General features: G+C 36.7%; 1 long non-coding RNA gene across 1 annotated transcript in view; it reads right to left on the minus strand.

Moving 5' to 3' along the window:
• The window catches only part of LOC115277925, a 75,463-nt gene that overhangs the window by 46,602 nt on the left and 12,439 nt on the right, over nt 1-16,422 (minus strand). The gene's annotated exons all lie outside the window — the stretch shown is intronic.

The following is a 16,422-nucleotide window of genomic DNA, read 5'->3' on the forward strand; positions in this document are numbered from 1 at the left end:
ATCATGGAAAAATGTCTTCAAAGTATAGAAGTAAAAAGACTTGGGGTATCAATTCCTAAGCCCAGTAACTCCATAAAGTCAATTATAGATATTCAGGGACTCAGAAAATGTACCACCCTTTAAAAAAACTTATTCAAAAGTTTGTGCCAGAAGAAATTAAAAGCAGGTGCAAAGAGAAAGACAGATCAAAGAAACCATGATAAGTTAAGGATAGCACCTAACATTAGATCAAAATAATTATTCATAATGGCACTTTTAAGTTTAATTCAATTAGTAAGAAATATTTCCTTCTAAAAGAGAGGCAAGGGGGGTGCCTGGGTGGCTCAGTCGGTTAAGCGTCCAGCTTCGGCTTGGGTCACGATCTCGCAGTTTGTGGGTTCAAGCCCCACATCTGGCTCTGTGCTGACAGCTAGCTCAGAGCCTGGAGCCTGTCTTCAGATTCTGTGTCTCCCTCTCTCTCTGACCCTCCCCTGATCATGCTGTCTCTCTCTCTTTCTTTCAAAAATAAATAAAACCTAAAAAAAAATAAAAGAGAGGCAAGATAACAAAAACAAAACCTTGAACACAAGGTTGAAATGAAATTTCTATCAGAGGAGTAAGTAGAGGAAAAAAGACAAGAGAGGCTAAGTTCAGTCTTGTCTTGTTTAAGGAAGAGGCAAGAGACACTAATGTTAGTGATTGATAAAAGGGTACATATTCAAATGTGTTATTAAAAAATAAGCTTAAGCCCTAGATAAATAGTAGTAGTATGTATATCTTTCAAACGGGTAAACAAAAAAATGATGGTAAAGAAAACTCAATCACTCCAGGAAAGGGTAAAAAAGTAATTTGCATAAAAATAGAAAACCACACAGGGTTGTCAGAGTTAGACCAAATGTTTCCATTTTCCTAGGAAACGGCAACAGATAAATTTCCCAATTCAAAGACAGAGAATTTCAAATTAGGTTTTTCTTTAAGCAAAATCCAGGTATATCTGTTTCCAAGAGATACGCCTAGAACAAAATATTCCAGAAAGATCAACTGCAAAGGGATGGACAAAGATATAGTAGGCAAATGTTAATATAAAGCAGGAATGGTAACCTTATAGTTAGTCAAGGCAAAAAGCATTAAATAAGACAAAGGCAGTATAATACATAAAGAAGATACAGACTCAGTGTATCTAACATTCAATAATCAAACCACATTTTTAAAAAATGTTCAAAATTTAGAAAGCAACTAGCAAAATTTAATATCCTACTTCTCTCTCGGAAATTGGTAGAAGAAAAAAGAACCATAAGAAGATTTGAATAGCACAATTAACATGCTTGATTAATAAATATATGGAAAACTTTTCAAGCAAAAAGAAGCATAACAAACATCTTTTTCACTTAAAACTTAAAACCCTGGTGATATATTAGGCCACAAAATGAATTCTCAAAAGATTTTTTTAATACCAGAAAGCATGTAACCCATACTCGACAGCCATGATGCAATAAAACTAAAACAGAACAATCAAAAATGGTCAAATTAAAATGTATCCACTAGAAACTTAAAAGCATTTTCTAATTAGTTTTGAATTACAAAGAATTCCATAACATATATTGTAGATTATTTATAAAATAACAATACTCAGAACACTATACATCAAAATTTAGGGACACTTGGAATTTCATGGAAAGCAGAAAAGGATTGAAAATAAGTGAGCTAAGCACACATTTTAAATGCTAAACAACAAATGAGCGTCCCACTAAAAGAGAGAAAGAACCAGTGGTGGTGGAGAAAGGGAGGAAGAGAGGGAGAGAGGAAGGGGTAAAAGCCAGATATGTATGTGTATAAAGACAGAGCCAGAAAATAGAAAATAGTTTACTTGTCCAATAAATGCAAAGGATTATTAATTAAAGAATAAATATGGCAAATATAATCAGGAAAAGTAAAACACAAATAACTAGAAGTGAGAAGAGGGGCTCAGCTCTAGATGTAACAAATGTTAACACTTTAAGAGAATGCTATGTAAGGTTTATGCAAATATACTAGAACATGTGTATGAAATGAATCATTTTCTCAGACAGTGCAAACCTTGAGGACATTATGCTAAGTGAAAGAAGCCGGTCACGAAAGGACAGCTGCTGTGTGTTTCCAGTTAAATGAGGTGCCTAAGGTAGTCCAATTCATAGAGACAGAGTGTAGAATGGTTATCAAGGGCTACAGGGAGGAGATGGGGAATTAGAACCTAACGGGAGCAGAATTTCAGCTGGGGGAGACAACAGTTCTGGAGACAGCGATGACGCCCACCTGATAATGTGAGTGAATGTACTTTTTCTACTGAACTGTAAAATGAAAAATGGTTAAAACGGTCAGTTTTGTATTACGTGTATTTTACAAAATAAAAACAGAGCAACATGTCTTACTAGATCTCAAAATATATTACACAACTTATGTCTCAGGTCTACGGAAACCTGATAGTCTCTACAAGAAATAGTTTGCGGTCATTGGTTCTCCATTTGAGGAAAATAGAATTAGGTGTTTATTTCACATCAGACATAAAAATAAGGTCCAGATTAAAAGGACAAATGTTGTAATATATATACATGTACATATACATGTACACATATAGACATATATATGCATATATAATACAAGAAAGTATAATGGACTATTTTATGATGTTAGGATGTATTAGCAATATATATGATATTGCATATTAGATGGTATTACCTAAAGATTACTAACAACTTTCACTGGCAAAATGTGGAGAGATGGGCATTTATATCCTATCAATGCTATATTATTACAACTGATAAAGAAATACAACAATAATTTTTCTTTGTCCTGGCCATCCCATATGGAATCCAACAGAAATATGAAAGAGTATTAACAAACACATAAGAGTATGAATATTTGAAACAATACGTACACAGGCATTTTTTGCTGCACTGTTTGTAACAGCAAAACCCTAGAAACAACAGGAATGTTGATAGAGGAGAGAAATCGTTGAATAAATAATGACACACTCGTTCTACAGAATATTATGCAGCTCGTTTAAAAATTACGAAGTCTGGTGATGAAACTACACTTATCATGATAAGCACCGAGTAACGTATAGAATCGTTGAATCACTACATTGTACACTTGAAACTAATAGAACACTGTATGTTAACAATTTTGGAATTAATATTAAAAACTTAATTAAAAAAACTTAAAAGATTTAAAATTACAAGGTCAATCTTTATGAGTTAAGCTTGAAAAGTATCCCCACATATTTGTTAAATGGAAAAAAATTTCCCAGGTATGCACTGTTTGGGGGAAGAACGCCCCCTTGTAAATCTTTAGCTTCTACAGGATCTATAGCTGATGCAATGTTCCATCAGCAAAGCGGGGACATGATTGAAAAGGAGGCTTTAGACACTTCCATATTATAAAAATAGCTGCCATTAGCTTGTACCTTCTGGCACTATAAACAAATGTTCTTACAAGTAACAGAAGGAGGAGGAGCAAGAGGAAGTGGAGAAGGAAGAGGAAGAGGCAGAGGGGGAAGGGGAAGAGGAGAAAAAAGAGGAGGAGGAAGAAAAAAAAAAATACAAGGTGGGTGGGTAATGGGAATGCCCAGCGAATTATAGAAATATCTCACAGATGTTAGGTTCTGCCTCTCAGAGATTGATGATGAGGTGGGAGGTCTGTGCCGCTTTCTGGAGTTGGGCGCCAAGTCGCCCACTGCCCAAAACTCCATTCTGGTGCCTTGAAGAAGGATTCCCCTTCTTGTATCATGGCGGGCCAGGAACTGGCATTTGAAAATTGCAGCCTTCAACTTAATCTCTTAGGCCTTCTTTAACTCTTGGCCCTCAATCCTGTGTTCTCTCCACTGTCGCATTTTCCCCCCAGAATTTCTCAGCCTCAGCACTACTGACATTTTAACAAGATAATTCTTTGTTGTGAAGGGCTATCCTGTGCATTGTAGGAATTTAGCAGCAACCCTTGCCTCTACCCACTAGATGCCAGGAACACCCTCTTGCTAAGTTATAATAATCAAGCCACATGGCCAAGTGTCCCTTAGGAGGTAAAACAGCCCCAGCTGAGAAAGCTGGGCCCAATTGCCTGGCCCAGAGATCCTGCCCGGGGAAACTAATGATCCAACTATGCAAGCTTTCAAGCAACTCCTTAATCTAGCAGCTATTAAGAGTTCCTACACATGAAAAAATCTCACAACATGCAAAAGTATTCTGGATTATGTCTGCCCCATCATTTCACATCTTATCTTTAGTAATAAAATCTTCAAGGAGAGAAGCCACATTTGTATTGAAAATGACTGTAGAACTCCACTGTCTCTTAGATGCTACCGTTGTACTCCCAGGACATGAAAAGAGCCTGCTGCATGAAATGAAAACCTTCCTAGACTTTGACTCTATTGGACTTGAAAGAAGAAAATCCTGTGTGGCTAAGGAAGAAAACATATGAAGCCTGAAACCATGCATAGGCTTTATAGATCGTTTCCTTGCCCTAGGTCAAATCTCTAGGAATCACAGAAGAGTGGAGAAGATACAGTGCTAGCTGTTGTGGCTTGCAATATACAATGAATGACACGGATAAGAGAGACAGTCACACACACTTGTAAAAGGCCCTCAGAGTACGAGAGTTTTAAAAAGATTTCTTTTTTTTTAATAACAAAGTGGAGGGTGTTTTTACCAGGGTAGTGGTATATGTTTCCATTTCAGCACCTCCTCCAAGAAACTGGGATGAGTGTTTATTTATTTCTTAAAGCCACTGCCATGTATTCATGAAAAACAGAGTCAAGGGCTATGAACTTTACAAGGCTATAGACCGAAGGAGAGGGTGGGGGAGGGGAAACGTGTTTAAATGGAGACTAGTGATAAGGTCATTCAGACTTACGGGAAGTCACAAGTTGTTTTTAAGCCCCAAATGGCAGCTGTTTGGGTTTTAAAAGTTTGTTGAAAGTGGACATTATTTATACCATGTTCATACAAAAATACAAGCAGTGTTTCCCTAGCACCTGTGGCAGATGTTTAAGGGGAAAAACTGAGCTCACAGAGCCTCAAGAATCATAAACATGCCAACCTTTCCCAAAATAATACCTCCCTTTATGGCACGTCCAATCTCCCATTTCAGGCCAGATTCCTTATCATGATTTGAACTTTGATGAACTGCCTTTTAACCCACCTTTGGCTATGAAACTGTCAGATCTTATAAGCTAAATAGGTTCCATCCTGGTCAGTGCCTGAATGGACTTCTCCAAGGAAAATTCAAGTGTTGCCTCAGAAAGAGGTGTGTGAGGCTCTGAACTGGTTCAGAACCCAAGTTCCTGGGTACTGGGGAGAAACAACAACAACAACAACAACAACACACACACACACACACACACACACACACACACAAAGGCAGAGCTGCAGATGATCCTATATGGACACATAACTTGCTTTAAGGAAAGAGTTCCCAAAGTGTATTCCCAAGGATCCTCAAGGTAACATGTGGAGATACCAATCTTAGTGTCTGAAATATGCCTGCCTATATTTTGGCTCCTGGCATAAAATGATTTATCTGTTGCATTTTTTCTTTGTTCTCTCATTTAAAATATCCTTGTTTTCCCCACTTAAATGAATTTGGTCTTGGTCTGACTGGTTGGTTTCACTGATTTTGCTCTGGTAGGTGGGAGCCAAGACTGGGAGAGGGAGTTAAGTGGATTTGTCATTTATGGTTTGGAAAAGAAGACAGGTTATAAGGGTGTCTTGACCAAGTTTAAGTGATCTGTATGTTAACGCGTTTGAAGGCCACTTCCCCAGGGCCAGGGAGCTCATAGGGTAAAAGCATTGGGGGACCACTCTGCAGTCTAGGACACTCTTCTGGTATGATCTAATTCAACGTGACATACATGATATAGCATCACACGATAGTATCATGATGCATACCTTGACTTTTTTTTTTAATAGTTTATCGTCAAGTTGGTTTCCATACAACACCCAGTGCTCTTCCCCATAAGTGCTCTCCACCATCACCACCACCTCTTCCCGCCCCCCTTCCCCTTCAACCCTCAGTTCGTCTTCGGTATTCAGTAGTCTGTCAAGTTTTGCATCCCTCTCTCTCCCCAACTCTCTTTCCCTCTTCCCCTCCCCCTGGTCCTCCATTATATTTCTCCTGTTTTCCTGTTAGACCTATGAGTGCAAACATATGGTTTCTGTCCTTCTCTGCCTGACTTTTCGCTTAGCATGACACCCTTGAGGTCCATCCACTTTCCTACAAATGGCCAGATTTCATTCTTTCTCATTGCCATGTAGTATTCCATTGTGTATATATTACCACATCTTCTTGATCCACTCATCAGGTGATGGACATTTAGGCTTTTTCCATGTTTTGGCTGTTGTTGACATTGCTGCTATGAACATTGGGGTACATGTGCTCCTATGCATCAGTCATTGGCAGTAACTGAAATAGCACGGGTCCCTGAGGGTGCATCATAGCACCCTGAAGAGTCTGCACTTCCTGAAGTCCTCAGCCTATCAGAGAGTCATACAGGCATCCAAGATGGCATATTAGTTGACAATGGAGGATCCAGAGTTAATAACTATTCCTCTTCCAGGCTCTGTTTTTAGATAAACTCCTAGCCTCCGCTGCCCCCACACACCCACTCACTAGACTTCCATCCTCAGGATCTGTCCTTCTCAACAGGTTCCTGTTGAAGAGAACACTTCCTACGGTCACAATACAAGGAGCAAATTTTCTTCCACTGGAACCTGGTAGTTCAACTCTAGCCTGACAGGTCTCAGGTCACCACTCAGGAAACACTCGGCTTGAACAAGCAGAGATTAAAGCTGGAAGGGATTTTAGAATCACTTCTCACCAGCTTCATCAGCTTATGCATAAGGAAATCGAAGGGGAAAGGGGCCAATTTCACTAGCTAATTGGTGTTGGAGCCAAGACCAGAATTCACATCTCCTGGCTCCCAGAGCTTTTGATAAATGCATCCTATCTATAGGGTGTTCATTGAGGAAACATGTTTTCAGTACTCTTTTCTCCACCTCAGACACATGAAGGCAGATAAAAAAAGGATTTATGCACCACTCCCTCCTTATTTTAAAGCTTTAGTACTCTTGATATAGATGTCTTTCTATAGATGTCTTCTCTGATTTAAGGAGATTTATCATTCAGTTGAGGCTATTTCTTTCTTGAAGTCTTGGGGGCTATTTTTCCTTCCAAGTGGCTTGTGGTGTGGGGAATGGCGTGAAGGGAAAAAGAATAAGGCCTGGTAATCACCTCTCAGAAGCCTGCTTCAGCACAACTCCTACTTGAAAGAAAAAACATCTGCAGACTCAAATTGTACTTAGTGAGTCAGTTATCTCTAGCCACTTCTAAAATAATATTTGCTTTGCTGCATTCTAAAGAAGTATCAATAGCAAATCAAAGAAAGGAAATAACCAAGGACCTCATTATAGTTTGATAATCCCTAAAAACGGAAATACATATTTAGGCCCCTATAACTTAAGTAAAAACAAGGCAAGGAAATTAGCCAGGAATTGTTTTCAAAGGAAGCCCTCAATATCACTATGAAAGATGGTTGGATTTTCTCCATTATCCATTTTTCTCCACCTTCCCTTCAAGCTGCCCCTGACATTCTTTGGAACTTGATGTCGCCTGAGCATAATTCCTAGGAAAAGAGACACAGAGCCTTACACAAACACCTAGAGAAGGAGCTGAGCATGACAGTTCAAGTTAGGAATGCACGACTACTCAGACACCATGGGATAAGGGCCCTAAGTCCCCAGATTCTTGTATTTTATTTTGGCCTCACTTTAAACTTCTCACCTAATTATTTTTGGTTTCTTGGAGGAAGAAGTTAGAGGCAGAGACCTTTGCCATGGAACAGTAGGAATGAATGGGTGCATTTGAGTTCAGCCCTCCTGCCTTCCTTCTTTTGCAGTGTCTTTCTCAAAGAAGATAGCAGGTAGTTTATCTGAAGGCCTCTGAGATTATGTAGAGAAGAGGCCAAAGATTCTCTCTGATCCATCACGGACATTTCCATCAGTATATCATCCAAACTTATTTTCCAGTGGACCCCAAAGCTGAATTGCAAACAAGCCAAAAGGAACCGCTACCGGAAGAAAAGAGTAGGTCCATATACCTCACAAGCCAGGGAAAGTATCGAGTCAAATTACACCCCGTGAATTATTTACAGTATTTCTCTTTGCTAAATCTAAGCAAACATGCCACTTGCCTCAAATCTTCTCCAGGAGTTTTAACTGTTTATTGTAAAATCAAGTGCACAATAGCTCTTTCATGAAACATTTAGCTGTATCTTTAGCACTAACAAATATCACACATATATTATGAATGCTTCCTTATTATAAAGTGAAACATTCAGCGCATGAAACTTTAAGCTCTGTATTCCAAATCATTACGAACAAGATGTTTCCTCTCAGGCAATTTATTCTGGTGATGTGGAATCTGAATAAATAGTGACGCTAGTATTTTTAATAGCTGTTTCCCACCACATATTGCAAAGGAAACATTAACAAGGGCTGAATTCATAACTCAGCATTGTACAAGTCCCAGATTTCACAACATTTATGGTGAACTATAAATTATTTTATAAGCGAATGTTCTGCCACTTGGATAATTTCACTTGGCTACATGTTCTCCACCTTATCATGTTGAACAGAAAAGATATCCTGTCTACAGAACATCCTCGATAACAATAGGATATTCTAATACAACCACTTCGGAAGATGGGATGGCACATGTCTGTAATAATTTAACCGGCCTTTTTTTTTTCTTTGATAAAATGTGTTTCTGAGATAACGCTGACAATAAGGTTCTACTAAATATTCATTTCCCTCCCTTCTTCCCTTCCTAGTTCCTTTGATATGTTTGGCTTCCAATCCAGCACTAACCCCTTCGTGCTTCATGCCCTTCACCAAGTGTTTTTTTAATATCATGAAGGCATATTTTGTTTTCTGGTTAAAAGACTGGTCCCTCCCTTTTCTGATCTCCACTGGGGTCTCCAAGAAGGGATGTTATATTTTGCCCTTTTTCTCTTAAGAGTGAGAATAAATTGTCCTTTATAAATCTGTGTTATGAAGTCCTGATGTGGAAACACAACTTTTTAAAAAAAATAAATGCCTCAAAGAGCCTTCCCCCCCAAAAACATTTGCTACTTTCCTATTTGTGAAGAATCACTTCACAGCCAGAGCACGTGACATTAGGGAAGCAGGGGAGAGGCTGTCAAGGTCCAGTGAGTCCTAGCCAGGGAAAGCCTTTAAAACAGGCACGCTAGCCCCTTGCTCATGGCCTCAAGCTTACGTATGTGTGTGTGTGTGTGTGTGTGTGTGTGTGTGTGTGTGTACTGGGGTTGGGAGGACCAAGACTATTTTTTTCAGCTCCAGGAAATATGTTTTTTAAATCCAGTACTGAGGAAGGCCTCTCTGAGCAAGTCACAAAAGTCAGAAATATAAGGAAAATATATATCATTTGGCTCCATGAAAATTAGAAATGAATACAAACAAAAACATCATAATCAAAGCCAAAAGAAAACATGATCAATCGAAGAAAATACTTGTAAAAAGCCATTTCACATAATAAATAAAGAACTCTTAAAAATCAATAAGAAAATGTTTCCACCTAAACATGTTCATAAGAGCGATACGTTAAAACAATAAAATAACATTGTTACATATCTACTTGGCAAAGATTAACAAGTTTACTAGTTTGGGTTTCCATGGTCTTTTCTGGCAGAGTGTACATTGGTGCTACCATTTTGGAGAGTATTTATAGTGGAGAATATTTCTATGTAAAAGGCAATTAATATACCCCTCCCAAAGATTAACATAATGAGCAATAAAAACTCTCAAAGCAAGACTTAAAAAAATGAAACACAAACTGTATCAGCAGTGAATAACCAAAGAAAGGAGTAACAACTTCATACAGTAATCTTGAAAATGCTGTAGCCAATGAAATAAATAAAAGATGTTAATGCTGTTCTTCATTACTCGCCACCGTACTTTTACTGCCCAGAAATAGAACTGGAGAAAAATGTAAAAAGAGAAAAATTGTGTTTTACTCTCACAAATATTCCCCAATTTAGAGAGAAGCATATTGAGTGGATGAATAAACAGCCTGGGGAAATGGCAGGAACAAAAACTAATGATAGCGGAGGCTCCTCCCAGGCCCTGCAGAATTTCAGTAATGGAAAAAGGCAGGCACCAATTCTAGTAAGTAGAGTGAATGGGTCATTTAAATTTAATAAAAGACATTTAAAACTCCATGTGGAATAAAACACAATGAAAGGAAGAAGAGAACCTAATAATAACATGAATTAATTTTAGTAAGAGCTGGGGGGGGGGGGTGGATAATGAAACATACAAAATAAAAAGTAAAGGGATCTCACAGAGTGGAGAAAATAGAGAACCAAAAAATAGCATTACAGATTTAACAGAAATGTTAGAAACAGCAAGGGAAAAATCCACATGTCTGGAAATCAAATTGCTGGTAGGAAAAACCACAGATGAAATGGAGATCAGAGAGAAGAAAATAGATATGAAGAACCAAGAAAAATATCAACATAAAATGATTAATGTCGAATTAGAAAATGTTTACAAATGAAAGAGAAAAGAATTAGAGAACACAATACTTTAAAATGCTCTTGGATTTAAGGAAGAAGTAAATGTGCAGATCAGAAATGTACACCATATTCCAAGAAATTCTGACAGAAGAAATATCAAGACATATTTAAATTAAATTTTTATTTTAATGTGAAAAAATAAGTCTCCAGACATCTGTACAGCAAAAGCAAGTCATGTTCAAAGTGGGAAGGAAAGGGGGGACCAGACAATTTCCACGGCAACTCTCTTTTTTAAAAGACAGTAGAGGGGTGCTTGGGTGGCTCAGTCGGTTAAGCATCCGACTCAGTCATGATCTCACTGTTTGAGGGTTCGAACCCCCATCTGGGCTGGCAGAGTGGAGCCTGCTCGGGATTCTCTTTCTCCCCCTCTCTCTGCCCCTCCAGCTCTCCTTCCCTCTATGTCTCTAAGTAAATAAACTTTAAAAGGCAATAACTAAAGAAATAAATAAGTAAAAATAAATTTAAAAAATGAAAGACAGTAGAGTCTAGGAAATTCTAAAGGAAAATGGGACCCAAGCATACTACACTTGGGCAATTTGTCCCTTTTCTATAAAAACAACTGAATTATGTTCCCAAATACCTAGAAAAATAGTAATTTGACACCTTCTTGAAAAAATAATGTCCATTAAATACGGGTAATTAAAATTCAAAATCAAAACTCAAAACTAAAAAAGCCACAGATTTTGTTTTGTTTGTTTGTTTTTGAGAGACAGAGAGAGAGCGTGCGCTTGCACGAGCAGCAGAGGGTCAGAGAGAAAGACACAGAATCTGAAGCAGGCTCCAGGCTCTGAGCTGTCAGCAGAGAGCCCGACGTGGGGCTCAAACCCACAAACCACGAGATCATGACCTGAGCCAGAGCCAGACGCTCAACCGACTGAGCCACCCAGGCACCCCTTTTTTATGTTTTTTTTTTTTTTTTGAGAGACAGAGAGAGAGACAGCAAGAGCAGGAGAGGGTCAGAGAGAGAGGGAGATAGGCCATGGATTTTAAAATATAATTGGTCCTGGATTCATTAAATGTAAAAATATGACCAAAAAACCTGATGTAGTGATGATTACAGACTAAACTGTAGAGTTTCTAGACCTTAAGAACAACAACAAAGTTAAATTCGGAGGTGGGCATCTCTGGGGAAGCAAACTGGACTATCGTGTAAGGGTAGGTTCCATACTCAGTATTTTTGGAATCTTCTTTTTGAATTTATAAGCAGCTTTTAGAAACTATTATCTCTTGCAGTGATAAAACATTTACCTAAACTTTAGCGATTACTTCAGTTTTACCTCATTTCTTTTTATTCTGAGAGATCCAAATAGAAGTTGAATGTAAAATACTTTTTAAATTAGCATATATATCATGGTCCTTTTTAATGAAACTTTATCTATCTAGCTTTCTTTCCACATAAGCACTAATAGATGTCTGTTATGGTATTTACCTGATGCAATAAATGGTGATTTCATGATGGTTATGAATGATTTTTGCTTTCTTCTTTCCACTTTTGTTTATTGCTTGACTTTTTATGTTCATATAATTTTTAATTACATGGTAAAAAAAATCAGTCGTGTGTTATCCTAAAGTTATGTTTTAAATTAATTTTGTCCCCTGATTTTGTTTCTAGGAATCCATTCAATGCATTTTTTGCTTACATATACTTGGAGTATCATACATATGACTATTGTTATTGTGACAAACTGAATTTCCATCAACAGAAAACTGACTGAATAAACCATGGGGTATCCATACAAAGATATATTACGCAGTGATTAAAAATACTTTGGTAGATCTGGGGTACCTGGATGGCTCAGTCAGTTGAGTGACTGACTCTTGATTTCGGCTCAGGTCATGATCTCACAGTTTTTGGGTTCAAGCCCCATGTCGGGCTCTGCGCTGACAGCGTGGAGCCTGCTTCAGATTCTCTCTGTCCCTTCCCCCTCATTCTCATTCATTCTCACTCTGTTTCTCTCTCCCCGCCCCCTCAAAATAAATAAAAATTAAAAAGAGAATCTTGAAAAAAAATAATGTGGTAGATCTAAATACAGTAATATAAAAAATAACTCCAAGATGTATGCCATTTTATAAAATTCAACTGAACGGTATGTATAGTATTTTCCCATTTGGGCTAAAAAGTTGCATATCACACACATATACCTGCACACCTGGTTGTATAGGCATAGAAAACGTATTTCAACATGCACAAAATCTGTTCATAACAGTTGCATCTAAGGAAAAGGGCTAGGAGACTGGAATGGGACAAATGTTTTTACTGTATTTCCTTTTCTATCACAGATATATAGGTGGAGATGCAGAGATAGATGTAGATACAGACAGATACATGGATATATATATATATTCATTCAATTGTTACTTTTTTCCCTTGTGGGGAAAATCGTTTAATAAAGGAAATTTCACTGGTAATTTTGTTGTTCAACACCTTTATTTTATGGAGGAGAAAGCCAAGACTAGGGGCTGGTTAAGCGATTTGACCTCGCTCGTATAGATTGTCTGAGATTATCATTTACGTTTCCCAGAGCAGACTCCAATGCTTCTACACTGCATTACACTTGTAACAGTGTTGTCACTAAGATAACAGCAACCGTAAGTATCATCATAATACACAATTTACAGTCTCTCATTGGGATGCTTAGAATTCTAATAATTCCAAAAGGGGTAAGTTACAACTCAATTAAGCAAGACTCCTGGGGAAACCTGCAGCATGTTGGATGAAACCAAATTGTTAAGACTGGTAATGAATGTGGTCACCTTCTCCATTATTGTCACCCAGAACCTAACACACTCGTGGGTGATGGTAAAAACATAGATGGTTTCCACCTAGTTTAATCTCGATGGGCTTTTAAGATCAATTTATCACTGTCTTGAAAAAAATTGAGAGCCCACACAAAAAGAAACAATTTCACAATGTGGTTTTGGAATGTTTCTCTTGGAAGCCTGCTCTCATTCTTGAGCAAGTAGGGAGACATCACAAAATTCTAAAGTGCAGCAAGTTCAGGTGTGATATTCTGATAAGCATTTTTAACACATGGACTTCACACACACACTACAGATAAACTGATATGATTTTTTAAAAGATTATTAACTTTCTAGTGGCCTCTGAGGTTTTCTCTACAAAATCTTTGCCTGAAAATAAACAATGTAAGATCATTAAAAATAAAGGGGGCGGGGGGAGAGGATGCTTTTGTTTAATTCTGGTTCTGTCATTTCCTAATTAAACAATCTTGGGCATGTTGGTTTCTAGCCATCTATTTTTCATCTGTAAAATGAGAATAATAATTCTGGTTTCTCAGCATTGTGGAGAGGATTGAATGAGATAATACATGTCAAGTGCCAAAAATAGGCTGTGTCAAAGGAGATACAAAATGAATGTTAATTTCCTACCCCCCTTCCCTAGATAAAAACGAGGTCAAAGGAACATAAACATGTATGTGTAAAGAAAAATTATGTATATTGAATCAAACTTAAAAAGAAATCAGCTTGAAATGGGAATGAACTCAAATTATGAAGGTGGTCATTCAGTGAATTGAAATTAAATACACTTCATCTCAATGAAGTCAGTGCTATCAACAGAAAGAAGAACAAATGCATGACTGCATTGCTCACGTACTTCTCATTCTTATATTTGCTCCTTTGCTTATAATTATCAAATAGCAATGAGGAAAAGTGATTTGGAGTTGTATAATTAAAATGAAGAAAAGGTAATTTTAAGCAAAGTATGCAGAAAGTGTTTTGATAATGAGGTTGAGAGAAACAAGCATTTTCTAGAGAAAATAATTGAATCCTCATAATTTGAAACAGTAAAACCAAAGTATCTTTGACTATCAGATATGAACTATACATATTAGAGCTAATATCCTAATATTATTTTCTAACATTAAGCAAGTAATAGTCATTAAATAGTATTTTCACATTCAATTTTTGTATGTAACACATACATATTGAGCACTAACTAAAGGCAAGCATTTAATTAATTTATTTATTTATGTCCTTAATATGATTGCCCATGCTCAGTAAACCAAAATGTGTGTATGTCTCAGAAAATAACTTTGAGTTATATTATATTACCTCTAATTGTGTATACAAAGGCTATATTAAAGAGCAGATAAAGGCCTTATTTGTATAGAACTCATAACCTAGTAAAAAAAGGAACATATACATCTGAAAATAAGTAAATGAGAGACAATAGTATTTGAAAATGAGAGACACTATCAAGAGACAAAGTATTTGAAAATGAGAGACACTATCTATCAAGAGACAATAGTATTTGTCTGTAACATGTCAAATTAGATACTATATGTGATATCAATCCGTAATAATGATATGATGTAGACTGTGATACAGAAGAATTGCTTTTAAATCTTATCTCTGGTGAGTGGTCAATGTGAGACTACTGTTCTGGAGTCAAGGCAGCGAACCCAAAGGAAAGATAATTCTTAAATGTCGAGATGTTCATACAGGCAATAGTTTCTTCAGAAACACTTTAATAGGCACCACATCAATGAAACCCACTGCCATCATTTGTTATAGGAGATTAAATGTAGAAAAAAATCACAGTATGTATCATCAACATTAGATAGCTATAACACTTATTCATAAAGAATTTTGATAAAGGTACACAAAGTAAAAAGCACCATAAGAAGAGAAAACCCCAAAGACTCCACCAAAAAACTGTTAGAACTAATAAGTGAATTCAGCAAAGTTGCAGCATGCCAAAAAGAAAAAATACCAATATAAAAAGCTTCTGCACAGCAAAAGAAACCATTAACAAAGCAAAAAGGAGACCTAGTGAATAGAAGATATTTTCAAATTACATATCTGATAAAAGTTTAGTATCCTAATATATAAAGAACTTACACAACTCAACATCAAAAATCCCAAACAATCTGATTTAAAATAAGCAAAGGACCTGAACAGATATTTTGGAAAGAAGACATATAGATGGACAACAGACACATGAAATAATGTTCAGCATCACTAATCATCAGGGAATGTAAATCAAAACCACAATAAGATATCACTTCAGATCAGTCAGAATGACTACTATCAAAAAGACAAGAAATAAGTGTTGGGGAAGATGTGGGGAAAAGGCATTGTTGTGCACTGTTGGTGGGAATGCAAATTGGTGTGACTATTATGGAAAACAGCATGGAGTTTCCTCAAACAATTAAAAATGGAAATAAACATACATTACAATAATTCCACTACTTGGTATTTACCCAAAAAAAAAACCCCAAGAACACTAATTTGAAAGGATATGTATACTTCTATTTTATTGCAGCATTGTTTACAATAACCAAGATCCAAATGGAAGCAAACCCAAGTGTCATTGATACATGAATTAAAAAAGTGTCATATAACTTTTTTGTTATTGTTCATATAATGTAATGTTACTCAGTCATAAAAAAGAATGAAATCTTGCAATTTGCAACAGTGTGGATAGACTTAGAGGGTATTATGCTAAGTTAGATAAGTCAGAGAAATACAAATACCATATGATTTCACTTATATGTTAAAAACAAAACCAATGAACAAACAAACAAAGAAACCAAAAAACCAACCTCTTAAATAAGAGAATGAACTGGTAGTTGCCAGAAGGGTGAATACATAGAAAGTATTAAAAGGTACAAACTTCCAGTTATAAAATCAATAAGTCACAGAGATAAAAAGTACAGAGAGGGATTATAGTCAATAATACTGAAATAATGTCTGGTGGCAGATGGTGACTATACTTATCATGAACACTGAGTGATGTATAGAATTATCGAATCAAGGTGTTATACAGCTGAAACTAATATAACATTGTATATAATTATACC

The sequence above is a fragment of the Suricata suricatta genome, chromosome 14 (genome assembly GCF_006229205.1).
Source record: "Suricata suricatta isolate VVHF042 chromosome 14, meerkat_22Aug2017_6uvM2_HiC, whole genome shotgun sequence".
NCBI lineage: Eukaryota > Metazoa > Chordata > Mammalia > Carnivora > Herpestidae > Suricata > Suricata suricatta.